The sequence below is a fragment of the Neofelis nebulosa genome, chromosome 4 (genome assembly GCF_028018385.1).
Source record: "Neofelis nebulosa isolate mNeoNeb1 chromosome 4, mNeoNeb1.pri, whole genome shotgun sequence".
Classification (NCBI taxonomy): Eukaryota; Metazoa; Chordata; class Mammalia; order Carnivora; family Felidae; genus Neofelis; species Neofelis nebulosa.
In genome coordinates this window covers 95614962-95632519 of record NC_080785.1, presented here as the reverse complement: position 1 = coordinate 95632519, position 17558 = coordinate 95614962, and the positions used below count along the sequence as shown (strand labels likewise).

The 17558-nt window shown below is 40.0% G+C and overlaps 1 protein-coding gene and 2 pseudogenes across 2 annotated transcripts in view; 1 reads left to right on the top strand and 2 right to left on the bottom strand.

The window, feature by feature from the left end:
- The window catches only part of RALA (RAS like proto-oncogene A), a 74382-nt gene that overhangs the window by 26243 nt on the left and 30581 nt on the right, over positions 1-17558 (bottom strand). The window lies entirely within an intron of this gene.
- LOC131508568 (aspartate aminotransferase, mitochondrial-like) lies at positions 4780-8956 on the bottom strand (annotated as a pseudogene).
- Positions 11166-14820, top strand: LOC131508567 (cell division control protein 42 homolog; annotated as a pseudogene).

Here is a 17558-nt window from a genome sequence, read left to right as displayed (position 1 = left end):
TCTTCACAGTAGCCAAAAAGTGGAAACCAAATGTCTAACAACAACAACAACAACAACAACAACAACAACAACAACAACATATACAGAGAGTGGAAGAAAAGACTCGATTTACAAGAGCACTCACAAAGAGTACATAACAGAGAATGAAATGAACACAAACTGTGTAAGATATACATGAAGACAATTAAATAATGTATTTAGGTTAACTTTATAAAGGGTGACTCAAATAAATGAAGATAGATCTTGTTTTGGGGCAAGAAGATTGCACACTGGTAACAAAATTTTGATAATAAAAGACTATTAACTTTTAATATACGAAAATGTATTCACAATAAAAAAACACCACCACTGAATCAAAAGACTAAGGACCTGATTTAGGAGTCATCTGATCTATCTTCTAGAGTTTTCTTTACCCTTAAATTTGTGAAGGTAATTTTTTTAAAGTTTATTTATTTTGAGAGAGAGAGAGAGAGAACGAGCAGAGAGAGTGCAAGCAGGGGAGGGGCAGAGACAGGATCCCAAGCTGTCAGCATAGAGCCCAACACAGGGCTTGAACTCAGGAACCATGAGATCATGACCTGAGCCAAAACCAAGAGTTGGACGCTTATTATCTCATTGAGCCACCCAGATGTCCCTGTGAAGGTAATTTCTGATGTTGAAAACTGGCTTTTTTTTTAAAGGCAGTTTGGTATACATACAATAAAATCATCTTTTCAATGAGTTTTGATAAATGTAGTCACGTGACCACTACCACAGTCAAGATCCCTAACGTTTCCATCACCCCTAAAATGTTCTTCTGACCCCCCCTGCAGTCAATATCCCTCCATGACCCCATCCCTTGGCAGCCATTGATCCAATTTCAGTTCCTATTGCCTTTTCCAGAATGTTATATAAATTGATCATATTGTACGTAGCTTTTTGTGCCTGGTTTCTTTTACTCAGCTACAGCTTCTGAGATACATCCATATTGTTACATGTACCAGAAGTGCATATACCTTTTTTTTTTTTTTAACGTTGGATGGTATTCAACTGTCTGGAAATAGCACAATTTGGTTACCTATTCACATTTATTTGGGTTATTTCATTTAAAAAATGTTAAAGATGAAGAAGCTATACACATTCATATACAAGTCTGTGTGTGTGTGTGTGTGTGTGTGTGTGTGTGTGTGTGTATCTCCCCCCCCCCCCCCCCCGCCTCACTGCGCACTTCTTTTGGGTAAATACCTAAGAGTGGGATTGCTAAACTGCATGGTACGTTTGTTTAAATATGTTTTCCAAGTGGTGTACCTTTCTGCATTTCCACTAACAAGTAGGCGATTTCCAGTTGCTTTACATAGGGTACTGTCATCATCTAGGCAGTCTAGGACATCAGCATTAGTATTTCATTGTGGTTGTAATTTGCACTTTCCTAATTACTAACCATGTTAAGCATCCTTTCATGTGGTTATCTGCCATCTATATAGGTCTTTGGTGTTCAAATCTTTTGCCCATTTAAAAAAAAATTTTTTTTAGTGAGTTGTAAGAGTTCTTTATATTTTCTGGAACAAAATTTTTTTTTTACCAGAAAATATTTTCTCCTAGTCTGTGGCTTATCTTTTCATTTTCTTTACATGTTTTTTGAAGAGAAGCTTTTATTTTGGCGAAGTCCAATTTATCATAGTTTTGTTTCATGCTTTTGGAATCCCAATAAATCTTTGACAAATTTTAAGTGACAAAAAAACGATTGTTTTTAATATTTATAAACAAAACTTTATTAGTCATTATTAAAAAGAGAAGGTGGAAGGAAGTCCAGGTGAAACAACGTTAATAGCAACTGACACCCTAAAGTCTTCCTTCATTTTGAAGAATACAATTAAGCTCTATATGAGCAGCAAAGTTAGAAAGTCCCTGCAACACTGTTTTATTTTTGAGATGGAACAACATAATATTTTCCAACTATTCAAGCTTCACTGAATAACAAGAACACAAAATTATAATAAAGACTGAACTAAGGAAAGTAATACTATTTTAAGGTTACAGTAGCTGGAAATTGCTTAAAGATGGCTTAACATTTTGCCTTGTCTGAACAGTAAAAGTTATTTACATGACTTGCCAGACACGTTGTCAGATATCAAAGCACAGACCTAAAATCACAAAGGCTTGAATTACTTTATCTCCTTGGGCGTCAGGTTGTTTGTAAAGCCAATGTTAACATGAATAAAACAGCGTATGTACGATAAGCATCTTTTTATTTAGTTTTAAATGTTTATTTTTGAGAGAGAGAAACAGACAGAAAGTGCACATGTGAGCAAGGGAGAGGCAGAGAGAGAGGGGGACAGAGGACCCGAAGCAGGCGCTGTGCTAAAAGCAGACAGCCTGAACCACGAGATCATCACCTGAACTGCCCCTACGCATCTTTTTAGAAGATAGTACCTTTAATGCAGCATATATTCAGCCCCCATTCAGGGCAAAATTACTAACAGCAGCACAAAGGTAAAACCCTTGCCACAGTTAAAACTAACAAAAATTTTCTAGAACAAATGAGGAAGTGATGGCTAAGCGAAGACTTGAAAGACAAAGCAATAGTAGACCAGGTGAACCTGGGAGCCATGGTTGGAGATAAAGCTGTAAGAAGTAAAAAGGGCCAGAAACAGAACCTTATGTACCAGGAATGTAATGATTTTTGTCCTCAAAGCAGTGGAGAACCACCAGGAGTTTTTAAGCGAGAGACTATGACTCAGAAGGGAGAACAGCTAGAAGCCTACAGGGCCATGGTGACTTGAGTGTGGACTAGGGAGGTGCTGATGAATTCAAGAGACACTAAGGGAAAAGACTCAACCAATATGGGGACCTATTAGATGTGTGGGGTGAAGGAGAGGGGAAGTTCAAGCCAAATTACTTAACTCTCTGACTAGAGTGGATGGACATGGGTAAGGATAAGAAGAAGCAACAGCCTTTTGTGGGGTAAGGGTAGGTGGTGAGAAGAGTTCATGCAAGGAAATGATGGAAATCACTTTAGTAGTTCAAAATAATTTAAAAATTGAATCTAAGATTGTATAGCTGAAATATAAGAGGTTTTCTCACTCTGGCCCCAGTAGTTTTGTTAGCACATTATGACTTGATTTCAGTAATGCCGAGAAATAAGTAACAGGGTGAAACCCGAAAGGTAAAAGAGTAAAAAAAAACCTATAAACTACTATCGATGGCTATTTTAACATTTGTCTTTTAACCCCTAAGTGTGCTTTTAAAATAAGATTATGTACTTTAGAAAAACATTAAATTGTTAATACTTATAAAGAATATACATTTTGCTTCTATATTCCTATGCTAACTCTGGGAGGATAAATAACAGTAACCATTTGAATTGTGAAACATGTGAATATGTTCCTTAATTGAAAATTAAATAAATTAAATGTTTTTACTCAATTTACCAGGTACAAAACTGCATGAAGAAATAATACTCAGAGTCTGGATGCTTAGTGATCTAAAAAAAAAGTATAATTTGGATAAGTTATACCTGCTTTAGGTTCTACTGTGTATGAGCTATAAATTAGTGTATATACAACTCTCAGTTTCTTCTTGATATATTTAGGAACTTCATATTGTCTATGAAAGCTTTGCTAATTAAAAAAAATGCAACCAGAAAAAATAATTGAACTAATCCTGTCTGAATTATCCAGCTTAAAAATTATTCAACTAAGTAAGGCTTAGATCAAACTTAGACATTAGAAGAAATATTGACAAAAAGTTTAACAGTAAACAGTCATAAACACATAAAATATATTTTTTAAGTATTTATTTTGAGAGACAGAGAGAGAGAGAGAGTACATGCATCTGTGCAAGCAGCTAGGGGTAGAGAGAGGGAGAGAGAGCATCTCAAGCAGGGATAGCATAGAGCCTGACATAGGGCCTGAAACCACAAACCTCAAGATCATGACCTGATGATCAAGAGTCAGGCGCTCAACCGATGACGCCACCCAGGTGCCCCACTAGCACATGAAATATTTTTAAGGCATCAAAGTTTACATGAAGACATCTGTTAAATTCCACTTTTTAATGCATTTTTCACTAGTAAGTTAGCTCTCTCTTTGTAAAGTGGCTTCTCTGATCTTTTGGCTTATTATTTCGCTTCCTGTTTCTTTTTCCTATGCCCGTCTTCTGAGTCAACACAGAATTATTCAGAGTCAGGTATTGTGCTAGGCATTGGAGGGCAGGAGTGGGTGGGCACATAGGTAAGTCAGGATCCCCAACTTCAAGGATTTTACCATGAAGTACAGAGACATGGTGGGGAGGAGGTTAAGTTATAACACAAGTTTGCCTTCTGCATCCCTTTCCACTTAAGTCATACTTGTTTTTCTGTGTTGTTTTGTTGACCTCATGGCTGTAATTCTTAATGGCTATTTAGTATGTCATTTTGTGCATGTGCAGCAGTTCACTTACTGAGTCGTGTAAGACATGACAGCCGTTCAGAATTATTCAGTATAACAATTAATGACCATCTATTTCTATGTTTAAAATGCTTTTCATGGGGCGCCTGGGTGGCGCAGTCAGTTAAGCGTCCGACTTCAGCCAGGTCACGATCTCGCAGTCCGTGAGTTCGAGCCCCGCGTCAGGCTCTGGGCTGATGGCTCGGAGCCTGGAGCCTGTTTCCGATTCTGTGTCTCCCTCTCTCTCTGCCCCTCCCCCGTTCATGCTCTGTCTCTCTCTGTCCCAAAAATAAATTAAAAAAAAAAAAAAGTTGGAAAAAAAAAATAAAATGCTTTTCATGCTGTTTCCATAAGAAACAGAAATTGAATGAATGGACTGTTTAAAGTTTATCAGGCATAATGTCCAACTGCTTTTCAAAAGTTCTGTATAATTGTTCACAACATTCCTATTAGGCAATTGGTATTCTTTAAAAAAATCTGCTAATTACATATTAGGAAAAAGATCTCATTGTTATTTCTAATTCCATCTTTGATTACAGGAGGAGGGTGAATTTTTTTCTATGTATTTGGTTATTTTGTGAATTGTTAATTCATAATTGTTAATTCATTTATAATTCCAAGTCACCACTGACTAGGCTTTCTTTCCTCTAGCTTCCCCAGTCCACCACAGCAGGTTTCCTCCAGTGGTGGAGAGATCTACTTCCCATTACAGATCTGGAGAAGTCAAAGACTCCATGTTCACTGTCATTTTAATGGGTGTGTTTCCTTCAACGTTCGTGGGCAAGGAACAGGTCAACAGGTTGGATTCTTCTTCAAATATCAAAACAAGGAGAGTTTACCATGTGTCACTAACACTTTCACTGCAACTCCTAATCCCCCTCAGGCTGAGAGTTTAAAAAGAAACTTTTTTCGAAAGCAGATTTCCAAAATTAGCATGGAAACCAATGTTGTTGCAGCATTTGTATGGGTAGGGTGTATGGGTAGGATGTCTAGTTGGCTCTTAATGCATACAATCATAATATCATGTCCTATCATCTCTTCTGCTCGGTTCCTCCTGAAAGCATAGATTCCTCTCGCAGCCTCTCCTCATGGGTATGCTGGACCGGGGCTTCCTCCACCCTGGCCCACCCATCAGTGCCATCTGTTTCCTGCCTTCTAAAACCTGGAAAGTCTCTGCTTTGCTCATGGCCACTCCATCTGCTCCTACTCTCAGTGCTTGTGAGTTTACAAATTTCTGTTTATAAATTTTATTTTCCTCTGTCATGTCACAGGAAGTTGGGGACACAGAGGAGTCAGTCTATTGGCTTTCAGTACAAATGAGTTAAAATCTTCAGTTGACTTATTTGGAATCCCAAATATTTCAAATTCAGGAACTTCGAAAATCTCAACTAAAGAGTCTAGTTAAGATAAACCTCAGTTTTAAAGAATGCAATCAATTTTAAGTATTCAGTATCAATGATCAATTTTCAGTATCAATTTTAAGAATAAATAGGTTTCCTGATATAAGTGACCAAGTAATCACACAGAAAGAAAAAAAGAGGTCAGCCAGTGGTCTTCACTGCTATAGAAAAGTGTTGATATGATTTTTTTTTCTAATGTTTTCTTTATAGCATTGGGACAGCTTAGCTAAAACTAAGAATTTATAAAGGGACATATTGATCCGTCATGCTCTGCAAATTAAGTACTGAAACTATTTTTATAAATCAGTAACTTAAAGCTAAAGATGAACTCTACAGCAATAAAGAGAAATTCCCTTTGTACCAACTAATCTCCACAACAGCTCTATAATAGACCACTTGCTGAGTTTCTATTTTGTGGAAATACGGTAGCCAATTCTTTTCATTTATTTTTATTTGGAGGGGGGGTCTGCAGTAACTTTATTTTAAGAGAGAAACCAGGGTTCAATAAGTCTACATGATTGGAGCAGATAGTGGTTATCTTTCCAAAGGGTGAAGCCTGAGCCCAGCTGGCGGCACACAAAAGGTTAAAACCAGAGCCCAGATACCCTCTTTCCTGACTCTGCCCTGCATTGCCCACTCGTGACGTGAGATGAGACACTGCACAACTGCACTGAATGAAGTAAGGGGTCCAACTGGGCAGAGGCAACATCCCGTCAGGAGACAATCAATCACTAAAGAGGATGCTGAAATCCAGTGCAGTTACCTCTTCCATGCTATTCTTTGATAAGGAAAGTGAGGGTATGGGATGAGAAGTAAATTATGCACTTCTTCAAATAAGTCAATCCTACAGGATGGGGCTGACAGTCCATCAAGCAGCAGAATAGGATGAAAATCTAGGCTAGTTATAGATCTCTGTGCCTCAGGAAAAGAACAGCAATAATAAGGGAGAAGAGAGCAACATTAAAATGTCTGAAAGTATTAAAAAGAAAGGCCTTTTTTCTTTTTCTTTACTTTTTTTTTTTTTTTTACATTTATTTATTTTTGAGAGACAGAGAGAGACAGCATGAGCAGGGGAGGGGCAGAGAGGGAGGGACACACAGAATCAGAAGCAGGCTCCTGGCTCCGAGCTGTCAGCACAGAGCCCCATGCGGGGCTCGAACCCACGACCCATGAGATCACGACCTGAGTCGAAGTCGGACGCTTAACTGACTGAGCCACCCAGGCGCCCCTTATTTTTCTTAAATAAGACAGGAAACAACATGTTTTATTTTCCTCACTGCAGCGGCAGCAGTTCATGAAACACAGTTTCTGGAACGAGGTCTGTTGATAAGCTTGCCCCATCACCAGAGGACAAACACAGGGCTGACTGCTCATGTTAGAACTAGGTCTTCCCACAATGCCTCTTGTAGGTGCTCTTCTCATTCTAGAGCTACAGAGGTGCCCCCAACACCAAAAGGTGCTTCTGTTAAAGCTCCTGATCTATTGCACTGGCGTGATCGACAGGTTTTTTGGGGGCTCTATCTTGCACATGTACACTCTTTTGGAACACTGGAATTAAAGGATGAGCAGGAGTTTGGTTTTGAGCCACAAAGTTTCAGACACCAGCCACAGATGCCTCTGCCCCATTTCACTACATGTTCTTTTCTGAAAAACACATTCAATGGTTGAGTGTTAAGTACTGTGGTTGAAAGAAATGACTTGCTCACCACCATCCACCCTCCTTCTTCCTCTGTGTGAATCTCACAACCACAGAGGCTGTAGACAGGAAGGTGGTCTTTGTTCCCTCTAACCAGGGAAATTACTTGGTGACCTAGTAAGTGGCATGGACAAGGTAGTCCACGTTGCCTGAGGTGATCATTTGTCAGGGAGATGGAGAACTCCTTGGTCAGCCTCTCCACCTGCTCGAGCTTTAGTCCTGTGAAACCAAACATGCCCATCTGGTCAGCAATGTGCTACCAGTTGTGGCAGGAGCCCTCCTTCTTGAGGAGGGAGACCAGCTGAGTCTGCACGCTAATGACGTGGTTGGCCATGCCTTTTACTTCCTGCAACCATGGTTACTGCAGGTCAGGGCTGGTCAGGATGGTCGAGGCAATCCGTGCTCCACTGACTGGAAGGTTGGAATGCACCAGACAGATCAAAATCTTCAACCGTGACCCCACCCTGTAGGCTTCATCAGCATCTTTCCCGACTACAGTGAACGCTCCCACACACTCACCAAATAAGCCATGTTCTTGGCATAGGATTAGCAGAGACAAACATGAATGCCCTGTTCAGTGAAGTGCATACAGCCCAGGCATCCTTGTTGCCATCATCCCTGGCAAAGCCTTGGTAAATAGGCCATGTCGAGGAATGCAAAGAGATTGTTTTTCTTCACCACTGTTGCTCTATCCTTCCAATGCTTGGGGAAAGGGTCCTCTTCCGTGGGGCTGTGGGCACGGGTATGCAGGAGAAGGACGCTTTGCTGTGGCATTTTCGAAACGTCCTCTTTAGTGCTTGTGAAGTCAAAGCTGCACGTCTTGGGGTTAGAGTACTGATTAACCATGTAGCCGCAGGCCAGTGTCCCTGAAGATGGGCGTGTGATTTCCTCAGAAGCGTTTGGGCAGAAAGGCAGCTCAGCTGAACTTAAAAAAAATCTTTGCAGAAAACTGGCTCCAATCTTCAAGGCCCCAGTTTCAGAAACGGTCTGCATGGTGACATACCAGTTACTTTTCAACGTTTTGTTGTTCTCACCCAGGGCTAGTTCTGCAGATGCCTCACAAAATTCAGCAAGTCTCACAATGGGAAGGTATTCTTTGTCAAATACTTTGCAGCAATCTGGGCCTCTGCCTTCCAGACACTAGGGAGCACAGAAGGCTTTCCATTATCATCTCAGTAGGCACCAACTCCCAGACTGATCTGTTTGCTGTTGGTGTTTCTCTTAAAGGCTCCTGTGACTCCCAGGATGGGATCTGGGAGCCCCATCTCCATACGGGTCCACCAGGAGCCGGCTCTGCCAGAGGCCACAGCGGTGAGGCCTGGGTGGAAGGCGGTAGTGACCCTGGACAGGACACAGCCAGAGAACAGCAGGGCCAGGGCAGGTGGCAAGAAGGCAGTGGGTAACTGCAAGGCAGAGTGGAGGGCCAGCTGCCGGTTCTTTTTAAATAGCAACAGGGAGGGGCGCCTGGGTGGCTCAGTCGGTTAAGCGGCCGACTTCGGCTCAGGTCACGATCTTGCGGTCCGTGAGTTCGAGCCCCGCATCAGGCTCTGGGCAGATGGCTCAGAGCCTGGAGCCTGTTTCCGATTCTGTGTCTCCCTCTCTCTCTGCCCCTCCCCCGTTCATGCTCTGTCTCTCTCTGTCTCAAAAATAAATAAACGTTAAAAAAAAAAAAATTTAAATAGCAACAGGGAGCCATTCAAAACAGAGAAAGAAAGAAAACACGAACTAGTAACCTTTGAAATTCTGACTTGCTCTTGTGTGCGGCATCACACATCCATCCATTCACATTAAGCATTTGGTACGTACTCTGTGCGGTTTACTGTAGACGTATGGCACAGCAAAATGACAGGAAATATCACGGTTTTTAATTAAAAACTCTAACAACGAATATAGAAAATAGACTAAGCTTATGTTTATTTCTTTCTTTGGTGTATATAACTCAAGGCTTTATTTATTTTTATTTTTATTTAAATTCTACTTAGTTGGGGCGCCTGGGTGGCTCAGGTGGTTAAGCATCCGACTTCGGCTCAGGTCATGATCTCACGGTTCGTGGGTTCAAGCCCCGTGTCGGGCTCTGGGCTGACAGCTCAGAGCCTGGAGCCTGCTTCGAATTCTGTGTCTCTGTCTCTCTCTGCCCCTCCCCAACTCATGCTCTGTCTCTCTCTGCCTCTCAAAAATAAAGAACCATAATTAAAAAAAAAAAAAAAGAAAAGAAAGAAAAAAATACTTGGAAATTCCTTGAAAATCATGAAAACATCCTTTAGCACCTAGATTTTCCTTCCAAAGATTGAGTACTGATAAATCTTAATTTGAGATTTGATCATATCTTACAGTTAAAAATGACTAATTTGTTGAGTCATGAAAATAAAGTTTCAGTTCATGACTATATAATTGACTATATGAAAAACATACCGGTCTGTATAAAAGAACTTGTACATTAAAAGAAAAACAACCTGAAGGGAAGATTCTCTCACAGGTGTTTTAGTAGGTGTATGCGCTAGAGTCATCTGGGGAACTTTTGAAAAATGCACTTACCCAGGACCCATGCATGAAGATCCTCACTGAATGAGCTAGGATGCGGACAGTGTATATTGTAAAAGGCTGACCTGATCATTCTAATTTGTATCTTGGTTAAGAATCATCACTCCATATTATCATAAAGTTGAACTATATAAAACTGCCAACATTAGATTTCTTTTTTTACTTAGAAATCAGCAATTTCATATGATTCATTTATTTTATTATTTTTTAAAATAAACTTTATTAAAAAAATTTTTTTAATGTTTATTTATTTTTGAGACACAATGCGAGTGGGGAAGGGCAGAGAGAGAGGGAGACACAGAATCCAAAGCTGGCTCCAGGCTCTGAGCTGTCAGCACAGAGCCCAACGTGAGGCTTGAACTCACGAACCGCGAGATCATGAGCCAAGCCAAAGTCGGACACTTAACTGACTGAGACAGGCAGGCACCTCATGACTCATTCAATAGATAGTGGCCTAAGACTAAAAACAGCTAACATTTACCGAACATACTACTTTGTACCAGGCACTAAGTTTTGTGCACCTGTTGTTGCCAGTTTTATAACACTAGCCAAGAAGTGGGCAAAGACATCCCCAGACTTTGTGTGGGGAAGTGAGGGGGAAAGAGAGGCAGTTGAGAAGGGGAGGAGGTGAGTCAGGGATGATACCACAGGGCAAATCATCATTGTATTTGGAATAAAGACCAGTGGGGTTCTCGATGGATCGATGGAGGCAGAAGAGACCAGACAACAGTAATTTAAAACAAGTCCCTGGGACACCTGGGTGGCTCAGTTGGTTGAGCATCCAACTCTTGATCTGGCGCAGGTCACGATCCCAGCGTTATGGGATCGAGCCCCACGTCAGGCTCCGTGCTGAGCACGGAGTCTTCTTAAGATTCTCTTTCTCCCTCTGCCCCTCTCTTGAGCTCATACTCTCTCTCTAAAGTTAAGAAATTAAATTAAATAAATAAAACAAGTCCCACATACAGCAACTGCCTATGTGGCCAAGGAAAGGGACAAGACTCCTTGGTCATTTCCATACATCTAACAGGCAGAACATGGAACAGAGTGTATGTCAAATTACTCTAAGCGGGAGTGGGTGGACGGTGAATGACAGTGGGTATCAGGGGTTCATTGGGGATAGTCATGGCTCATCAGGAACGGTTGGGAATCATAGGCTGGGAAGTAGACCCACACACAGGTAAGCTTTCAATCTCTTCAAACTGTATCACCAAAAGCCAACCATACATTTAAAATTAAAACATTAAACATGTGCACCTAAATGCAAAATAGGGGTTAGAAGCAAAGGTGTTGCAGCTCATTATCACTTAAGGTTACAGGCTTCAGCACAGACGACAATTTGATGCTCAAAGAGATAACATTCGGAAGGTCCAGGCTCCACAGAAAGTGAGATTTACCCAGGGATTTCATCCAGTAAAATATCTCCTTCAGTACACTAGCCTCTTTCTTCCAATTTTACACGTGATAGGATTTTAACAAATTATTTTCATTTTTACCTAGAAGTTTCACTGCAAGATGTTTTTTAAATCAAATAAACATAATGCAACTGAAGAACCACAGAAGGAAGTCTTAAAATATTCTTAATCCTCTCATTTTTCATAAAAGGAAATAAGGGCTAGAGAAGAGTTAAGTCATTTGCAAGAAATTCCACAGAAAGTTGTGGTAGAGTTAAAACTAGGAACTGACCCAGGACGGTATGATCCCGCAGAATCTACGTATCTGTGCCAGTGCAGTTAGAGCAGGCGTGCAATCACTGTGTACTCACAAATGACTTTAGAAGCCAGTATCCCATATCCTCATTCTTTTGCTCTATCCCAAAACCCGGAGTTCAATTCAAGGGATGGGCTGAGCATGTTTATTAGTAACTGGTACCCACTTACAGGCTTCCACAGTCACCAATCCATCATACTGGATGACTGAGTTCAAGTAACCTCCTGAAGGACTGGTCTCATGTGATCTAGAAATTTCATGTTATGCCAGGTGTTGAAAAACATGGTCTGGGTTAGGCAGTGGCCGGTGCTGTATGACGACACAGAAACTTGTTCCAGTAAACCCTCTTTAACAACAAAGGATCCTGTTTCCAGATAACTGGCTGCTGCTCAGAAATCACATTTCTTCCTTTCTGGGTTCTTGCCATCTCTTGCTATCAGGAGATGATATCAAGAATCAATAGTGCCTTACAGAGAGTCATAACTAATTCCAAATTAGTGAACCTTGACTCAAAAGGTTTGAAAGGAAGAAAAATAAAATAGTAAAACCTCTTACAGGCCACTTTACAAGATTTCCTACTGAAAACCAGCAAGGATGAATAGATGAAGCCTGTATTTAGTTCCAGTAGACTAAATTCTTAAGCCTAAATATAGTTGTCATTCACATAAACCCAAGAAGCAGAAACAGGAAAGTTCAGGTAGTTCTGAACTTTGAATTACTAGTTCTATTTCAGTTGAAAGGATGCAATTATAATGTATAAAGCTTGGGAATAAATTTAAGATATTGGAATAAGAGTTTTGACCCTGCCACCCCAAAAATTATGTATTAACTAAAATACCAAAGGGACTCAACGCCCCTTATTGTTAATAATGTCTGCCTTTTTATGTAACTATAACCTATCACAATAAAAAGTGAAATTAGTTTGACATGGCTTAGCTAAAATTCTTCAAAGACTCCGTAAGTGCTCTTAGGTTGAAATCTAAATTCTATAACATTGTCTCCTTATACCATGTGCCCCTGATCCCTTTTTTATGCTTCTCCCCTCAAACTTTATATATCTTAATCCTATGCATTTTCCAATTTCTACTAGTGAAGTATGTGTGGACATTTGGGGGAGTTTGGGTGAGGGGGGAGTATGGATTAAACAATAACAAAGTAGGTCGTAGGTAGTTGAACAATGATACCGAGGAAAGATTAATAGGCCCTGTAGGAACTGGCATGACACAGGACTTGAAGCAAAAGATATACTTGAAGCGAGTTTACAATGATCACATGTTCTGAATACTATGTCCAGATCTACTTATCATTTTTTAAGTAAAACAATAAAACAGGGATTATAGTATGAAGAAAAGATTAACAAGTAGGAAAAGAAAAATTTTAGTGATCAAGTTTAACTACTGTTATTCTATAAAATTTTTAGAATTTTACGTGTAACAGCTTTATTGAAGTATAACATATAATAAATTGCACATATTTAAATATGACCCACTGTAATCCCCCCTAGCATTGCCACACCCCTTAATACATTGCTCTGTTTTCTATATAAATTAATTAGCATTTTCTATAGTTTCTAGAATTATGCAGTATGAACTCCATCAGGCTTCTTTCACTCCATGTAATTTTGAGATACATCCCTGTTGTTGCCTGTATCAGTAGCTCTTTTCCTTTTACTGCTGCACAGTAGTCCACTATACAGCGTTACTACAATTCGTTTATCCATTCATCTATTGGTGGACATCTGGGTTGTTTACAGTTTTTGACACCTGTTGACAAAGGTGTAAAAGGCAATGCAATAAAGAAAGGACAGTTTTGTGGTTTTGTTTTTTGTTTTTTAAGTATGCTCCATGCCCAGCTTGGAGCCCAATGTGGGGCTTGAACTCACAACCCTGAGATCAAGACCTGAGCTGAGATCAAGAGTTGGATGTTTAACTGAGCCATCCAGGTGCCCTCAGATAGTCTTTTCAACAATGATATTGGAACAATTAAGATATCCATATGCAAAAAAATGAACTGAGATCCATATTGCAAAACTTCTAGAAGAAAGCAGAGAGTTAGGCATATGACCTTGGATTAGGCATATGACCTTGAGTTAAGTAATGATTTCTTAGCTAGAATGCCAAAAGCAAAATCCACATAAGAACAAACTGATAAACTGGACTACCTCAAAGTTAAAAACTTCTGTTCTTTAAAAGACAGTTAAATAAACAATTACAATCATCGACTACATTCCCTACAATGTGCCTTTTATTCCTATGATTTATTCATTCCATAATGGTGACAGATGGCAACTATATTTGTGGTGAGCACAGCATAACATATAGACTTATTGAATCACTATATTATACCTGAAACTAATGTAACATTGTGCCGACTATATTCAAATAAAATCAGTTTTTAAAAACGTATTTTCTGCCTTCAAAAGATAAAAGTTAAGAAAATGAAAGGATAGAAAGGTCCCAGTGGAGAAGCTGAAGTCAACGTGGAATCTGAATATTCGAAATAGATGCAAAACTGTCTCAGCATGGCAGACAAGTAAGTGCACTGTTGTGGGTGATGGTGCCACTGGTAAAATGTGTCTCCTGATACCCTACCGGACACACTTCCATGTGAACATGTACCAACTGTTTTTGACAACTATGCAGTCATAGTTATGGTTGGTGGAGAGCCATATATTCTTGGACTTTTTGATATAGCAGGGCAAGAGGATTATAACAGATTATGACCATTGAGTTATCCACAAACACATGTATCTCTAGTCTGTTTCTCACTCTTTTCTCTGTCCTCACTCAAAACGTGAAAGAAAAGTGGGTGCCTGAGATAATTTACCACTGTGCAAAGACTCCTTTCTTGCTTGCTGGGATCCAAACTGATCTCAGAGATAACCCCTCCACTACTGAGGAACTTTAAGAATCAGAGAGGCCTGTCACTGCAGAGACTGCTCGCAGGCTATCGAGTATATGGAGTGCTCTGAACTCATACAGCAATGCCTATGGAATGAACGTGTTTGAGGAAGCAATACTGGAGGGCCCACAGCCAGAACCGGAAAACCCGCAGGTGTATGCTGCTATGAACCTCTCTCCAGAGCCCTTTCTGCGCAGCTGGTGTCAGCATCGTACTAAAAGCAATGTTTAAATCAAACTAAAGATGAAAAATTAAAATTTGTCTTTCCAATAATGACAAATGCCCTGCACTTACCCACATGTGCTGGTGTGAGACAAGGCCCACAGGTATGGCCCCCTTGCCTCCCCTGATACTAGTTAATTCTGAGTGATTCTGTACTGCCAGAAAAGTGATCAGTACTAGTTTTTGTTCTGTTGTTTCCAAAAAAAAAAAAAAAAAAGTTTTCGTTGTTGTTTAAGAGAGAGGCCCGCTTGTGATGACTCTGTTAACAACCAATTCGGGTTGCTGAAGCTTCTCCCTGGTTCCACTCTGGAGAGTAATCGGATCGGGGACATCTTGGTGGTATTTTTTCTTTTCCATTTTTAGGGTGTGTGCTTGTTTTGTTTTATTTAGTCTTTAAAAAAAAGTGTCATTAACCAGTGGACAGCCCTTAAGGGGAACAGGACAAAACTGATTCCACATTCCACTTCCTAGATCTAGTTTAGAAAACACGTCCCCAACCCCAGCCCCCACCACCCCACTGGTGCTCTTAGGAAGGTGTGTAGTAATGGCCTCATCAGGTAACACACTCCTTTTTGAGAGGTGACTCTTCTGCCTCCCCTTGAGTAGGTCCAGTATTTGATGAAACCCATAAAAGCAGGAGCTACCTGATCTGCCCCTCCTCTTTTCTGGGATGCACTTTACATGGGACTGTGACTTCCAAGGAGATTTGTCTGCCATTTGCTAAGCTTTTTTTTTTTAAGCTAATTTCTAACTTCTTTCACTGATAAATGAAGAAAGGTATTACATTCTTTGAGATATATCTAATGGATTGAGTTTATAATTTTAAAAAATATTTTTCCCCTTTCAAAAAGAAAATGAGAGGCGCCTGGCTGGCTCAGTGGGTAGAGCATGCGACTCTTGATCTCAGGGTTGTAAGATTGAGTCTCATGTTGGGTATAGAGAGTACTTAAAATCTGAAAGAAAGAAAAGATGAGAAAAGAAAAAAGAAAAGAAAAGAAAAGAAAAGAAAAGAAAAGAAAAGAAAAGAAAAGAAAAAAGAAAGAAAGAAAGAAAAAAAGAAAGAAAGAAAAAAATGGGAGAAAATGTTTCGAATTTAAAACAAAATACTGAGGAAAAGACAAAGGCAAATTCTGGCTCACTGGCAGGTTCTAATGATTTTTTCTGGTAAAAAGTGAATGGAGGTGCCTGGGTGGCTCAGTCAACTGAATGTCCAACTCTTGACTTTGGCTCAGGTCATGATCCCAGGGTCATGGGACTAAGCCCCGCACTGGGCTCTGAGCTGACTGTGGAGCCTGCTTAAGATTCTCATTCTCTCTCTCTCTCTCTCTCTCTCTCTCTCTCTCTCTCTCTCTCCTGTCCTCCATGCTTTCTCTCTCTTAAACAAACAAACAAACAAACAAACAAACAAAACCGTCTATAAGCTCCCAGGAAAAAGAATCAAACAGATCAGGAAAGAAGGTGGTAGAGATTGAGATAATTAAATTTAAATTGCTTCTTACTCTGTAAATGTACTTTTCAGCTATTTCTGAGATAACCAATTTAATGCATACTTGATACCATATTAAATCAGTGGTGAGAAAAGTTCTTGATCCATACAACTTGATCAAAACATTTTCAATGAAAACATTGTGGCCTAACAGGGTGATGTGAAATGTATGCATAAGGGTAAAGAAAGCTGTTTACACAGAACCTCTTCTGTGCAGCATTTCCAGCCTTCCAACTGCTCTCTGGGCCTGAGTGGCTACTTCCTTGGTGGTTCCAGAGCATTTTGGACAAAAGGTCTATCAATGGATCTCACCACACTATCGGGCTTTTCAACAGCAAAGAGCTACCCACCCCCCCCACCCCTGCCCCCGCCAGGTCTGAATTCCCAGTATCTAACAACAAATAACTGGTACATACACTTTCGAAAAAGAAACTAAACTCTAGAAAATGACTTTGGAGAACAAAGTAATTGGTAGTGGTAAAATCCTGAGACATTCCCCCAGGTAGTGGTAAAATCCTGAGACATTCCCCCAAAAAGAACAGGAACTCCAGTAAAGAACTGCTATGGACAGAACGGCTATGGAAGAACTGCTAAAGGAGAGTCGGCACAGGCAACAGAGTCGTGCTGCTCCCACATCTGATAATGCTATATTGTATTACTTGTAATTGCAATGTGTTATGCATTATGGACAAATTAAACCCTGGTCTCTGAAGCTAAGTTAGTTTCCCCAAGACTAATGTTCAAAAAAAGCCTCCGAAAAAAAATAAAATGGAATAGTCAGAAATAATTCTAAGTTTAGCAGACACTTCATGCAATTTTCTTAAGAGATTAATACAATCATGTCAATGTTACATAACATCTGACCTAAAGCAATTCAATCTTCTGATAATAAGGTCACTTACTAAGATCACTACAGCAAGTGGCAAATTTCTGCAAACATTTTTTGTTTCTTACCTTATATATGTATTATAAGATTTAGGAGTTTGGGGGGCAGTAGATGTGTTATGTTCATATATCCAACCCAAGAGGTTTATGTAAGATAAGTTTATGGTCACTGACCTATTTTTGCAAATTAACCAAGGACGTGAATATCCCAGTCCTTTTTGAGAACCTAATAAGGTTCTACAGATCCTCAACACAGAAGCCTCACCATGGCCCTATTTAAAAACAAATACAAATAGAATACACTTTATACCTGC